Genomic DNA, 4626 nt, shown 5'->3' with positions numbered 1-4626 from the left:
GGTCAATGGCGTTTCATCAGATTGGAGGGAGGTGTCCAGTGGGGTGCCGCAGGGCTCGGTTTTGGGCCTGGTTCTTTTCAATATTTTTATCAATGATCTGGATGAAGGAGTGGAAGGGCTGCTCATTAAATTTGCTGATGATACCAAATTGGGAGGGGTAGCAAACACCCAAGAAGATAGAATTAAAATTCAACAAGACCTGAATACTCTGGAGAAGTTGGCAGCTGTGAATAGGATGCAATTCAACAAAGACAAGTGCACAGTATTACATCTGGGCCACAAAAATGGGAAGCACAAATACAGGATGGGGGATACACTTCTGGGCAGTAGTATATGTGAAAGGGATCTTGGGGTAAGAGTGGACTGTAAACTAAATATGAGCAATCATTGTGATGCAGTGGCAAAAAAGGCTAATTCAATCTTGGGTTGTATCAAAGGGGCCATAGAGTCGAAATCGCAGGAGGTCATAGCCCCTCTCTATACTGCCTTGGTCAGGCTGCACCTGGAGTATTGTGTGCAGTTCTGGAGGCCTCACTTCAAAAAGGATGTGGACAAAATCGAGAGGGTGCAGAAGAGAGCGACAAGGATGATCAGGGGTCTGGAGACTCAGCCCTACGAGGAAAGGCTGAGGGCCTTGGGAATGTTTAGTTTGGAGAAGAGGAGGTTGAGGGGGGACATGATTGCTCTCTTTAAATATTTGAAAGGCTGTCATTTGGAGGAGGGCAGGGAGCTGTTCCAGTTGGCAGCAGAGGGTAGGACCCAAAGCAATGGGCTTAAATTACATGCAGAAAAGTACCGGCTGGATATTAGGAAAAACTTTTTTCCCCCAATTTTTTAGGAAAAACTTTTTCACGGTCAGAGTAGTTCAAAAGTGGAATCAGCTGCCTAGGGAGGTGGTGAGATCCCCTTCACTGGCAGTTTTCAAGAAGAGGCTGGATGAATACTTGTCAGAGATGCTTTAGGCTGATCCTGCACTGGGCAGGGGGTTGGACTAGATGGTCTGTATGGCCCCTTCCAACTCTGTGATTCTATGATTCTATGAACCCACTGAGTTCCACCACCTCTTATCCCAGAAAAAAAGCTCTGGTCATAGGTATAGGTTTGTCACCAACTACCTGGTTGCTTTGAGAGGATGTGGGTTGAGCCTGGTACCTTCTGCAAGTACAGCAGATCCTCAGCCACTCTGTTTAAAGTCCTTCCCAATTTTCTTGCCAGCAAGCTATAAAAAGTCAGATTTCTGCAACCATCCGTTGCTCCATTTCCAGCTCTTTTTCCCAAGCACCCAAATAGATAGAGGTGCGGTTTCTTGCTAGTAACAACCATCTGTCAAATCACGCCAATGTTCATTGAAGCAAGCAGCTTTTAGCCACTAGTGAGGAAGTCAAAGAAAAGCTTTGAAACAAAAGCCACCTTTCCTATCTACGGAGGCTGCTTGAAACAATATTTTCTTCTGGCAGATCACATCCATTATCAGGGTGTGTACTGTTTAGTTTTGCAGGCCAGTATTGTCCCACACTTGGACCTTTTTACCTACAACACCAAAATCAGTTTTATAAGCCATTTTTATTATCCCGATGCTTTTTACAAGGTAGTTTGGTGTGGGATTATAAAAGCCACTACAATATTCCTCCACTATTCATGGAAGCCTGAAAATGAATTACCCCATCCAATAAATTCTAAAATTCCTCATAGCAAATTAAAAAAAAAAAAAACTGGGAAGGGTAGTCGTTAAGGAAAAAATGGCAATTTTACTTCTAAGGCTTCTGAACTGAATTGCAAAATGCTCAATTCCTAGAGGCGACACTTACTGAAAGGCCTAATACAGGGAGAGAAGAGAGGTTGAACCAGAAACCAAAGCTCCTTTTTAAAGAGAAGTAAAACCGAACAAAGCACTTTCTCCCAGTGGCGGAGTTCTTCCCCTGCCGGGGTCTTCCAGGGGACTGAGGATATGTCAGGCAGATGTTCAGGTCAGCTGTTGCCGCACTGCCAACCTGCTCTTGGCATTTCTGCACAGCCTGAACAACAATAGTCCGACTGTCCGGTCTAATATGTCTGAAGCCTGTGGATTGTCAGCTTCACAAAGCCACCACTCTTCTGGGTTCCAAATAAACTGATTACCAGAAACTTCCCACTAACCCCTTTTCCCCCCAACTGCAGGCAACGACGGTTGTTCTGTGCAGCCTTTCTGTCCCAGCCGTGGGGAGTGCGCATGCCAACAGAAGCCACTTTGGCTGGGCAAAAGATGTTTCCTTTCCTTTCTAATTGTTTCATCAGAGGGCAGCTCCCTAGAGAAAACGGTGGACTCCAGCCGTGCGTCCCCTCCCCAGACTTCCCCTTCAGGCGTCGGCTCTGGTTTTTGGCGTGCGCTGGGAGGCCAAGCCCAGGATTTGACTGTCTACTGAACCCAGAACAGACTTATTTGTTCAGGAAGCCTGGTCCCTCTTCTGAGATCAGGGAAACCGTACCAGTCTTTGAGAATTTCAGGTCTCAGCCTCCCCACTACAAACTACTGAGGCACTTGCCACACACACCATGTTTTTAAGCATCAATAATTTTTCCACCATTGATCAAAGAACATTTTAAAGGTCATGGATTAGTTTTCTGCTATCCTGGGTTTGTGAATTTTAGCCATAATGGCTAAATGGAAACTCCATGTGCAGAGGCAGTTTACCTCGGAATGCCAGGTCTTGCTTATAGACTTCCTAGACACTTTGAGGGAACAGGACACGGCCATTTGAAGTGGTGAAGGCCACTGGTGAAGATGTTTGTTTAAAAAAGAGGATAGCACTGGCATTTGTGGAGAATTGGTCTATCAACAGATAGGATAATAAAATGGGTCAAACAATATGATAGTTCAACATACATGAATCTTAGATTGAATAGTGAGGGGTCCGGAGACCAAGGCCAATTCCAGACAGCCCCCCACCTCTCGAAATGTCACGCGTCGTCGCGCGTCGTCGCGCAGAAAACGCGAAATATCTTGTTTTCTCGCGCGAGTTTTGCGCGACATCGCGCAAAACTCGCGCGAGAAAACGCGATATTTCGCGTTTTCTGCACGACGACGCGCGACGTTTCGCAAAGCGGGGGGCCGTCTGGAATCGGCCCAAGTCCTATGAGGAAAGGTGAAGGAGCTCGGTATGTTTAGCCTGAGGAGGAGATGACTGAGAGGTGATATGATAACCGTCTTCAAGAACTTGAAGGGCTGTCATATAGAGGATGATGTGGAGTTGTTTTCCACTGCCCCAGAAGGTCGGACCAAGAGGATGAAATTAAATCAAAAGAGCTTTTTGGCTAAACATTAGGAAGAACTTCCTGACAGTTAGAGCGGTCCCTCAGTGGAACAGGCTTCCTCGGGAGGTGGTGGGCTCTCCTTCTGTGGAGGTTTTTAAGCAGAGGCTAGATGGCCATCTGACAGCAAGGCTGATTCTGTGAACCTGGGCAGATCATGAGGAGGAGGGCAGGAAGGGTTATGTCAGTGCTTAGTTCTTGTGGCCCCTTCTTACATGCCCAGGGTAAGGCTGATTGCTACCTTGGAGTCAGGAAGCAATTTTCTCCAGACCAGTTTGGCTAAGGATCCTGGCAGTGTTTTGCCATTTTCTGGGCATAAAGCAGGGATTACTGGAGGTGTGTAAAATCAAAAAGAGTCCAGTAGCACCTTTAAGACTAACCAACTTTATTGTAGCATAAGCTTTCGAGAATCCCAGTTCTCTTTGTTAGATGCATGGAGGGCAAGAAGAAACTGGTCAGATATATAGGTGGAGAGGGGAGGGCGGAGTAGATGCAAACAGTGGCTTCTGATATGGAGATCAGTTTGCTTCTGTTAAGGAAGTCGGTTACTTCTGAGAATGAGATAACCATTCATAGTCTCTATTCAATCCCAGCTTGACAGAGTCAAATTTACATATGAATTCCAATTCAGCAGCTTCCCGTTGGATTTTGTCTTTGAAAGGTTTCTGTTGAACTACAGTGACCTTTAAGTCCTTGATGGAATGTCCTGGTAGATTGAAGTGTTCTCCCACTGGTTTCTGGATGTTGCCATTTTTAATGTCAGATTTGTGTCCATTTATTCTTTTGCGCAGAGGTTGGCTGGTTTGTCCAATGTACAGAGCAGATGGAGGTGTGTGTGAGTGAGGAGGGGTAGTTGTGAATTTCCTGCATTGTGCAGAGGTTGGACTAGATGACCCTGGAGGTCCCTTCCATCCCTAAGAGGCTATGAATCAGACCATCGATTCCTCAAGGTCACTCACACTGTCTGCTCAGGCTCTCCAGGGTCTCAGGTAGAGGCCTTTCACACCACCTGTTGTCTGATCCTTTCCACTGGAGATGCCAGGAATCGAACTTGGGAACTTCTGCATTAAAAGCAGATACTTTATTCTCTGAGCCACAGCCCTTCCCCTATGCAAGTGAATGTACATTGTTAGGTACCAACAGTCAAGGGAAGGGCTATTCCCTTCTTGCCCTGCTGATGGGCGTCTGTTTGCTACTAGAGGAAACAGGACTAGAAGAACCTTCTAGGGTTCTTCTTCGGTTCGCTATTTCCTTGCATGGTTATGGGACCTCATCAAAAACATGTTGACGAGTTCAGTTTCATATTACAGACATGCACTCTGCTTTACTATAAATTCC

The sequence above is a fragment of the Eublepharis macularius genome, chromosome 12, assembly GCF_028583425.1.
Source record: "Eublepharis macularius isolate TG4126 chromosome 12, MPM_Emac_v1.0, whole genome shotgun sequence".
Taxonomy (NCBI): Eukaryota; Metazoa; Chordata; class Lepidosauria; order Squamata; family Eublepharidae; genus Eublepharis; species Eublepharis macularius.
The sequence above is the reverse complement of the archived record's forward strand: the minus strand, read 5'-3'. Positions refer to the sequence as shown.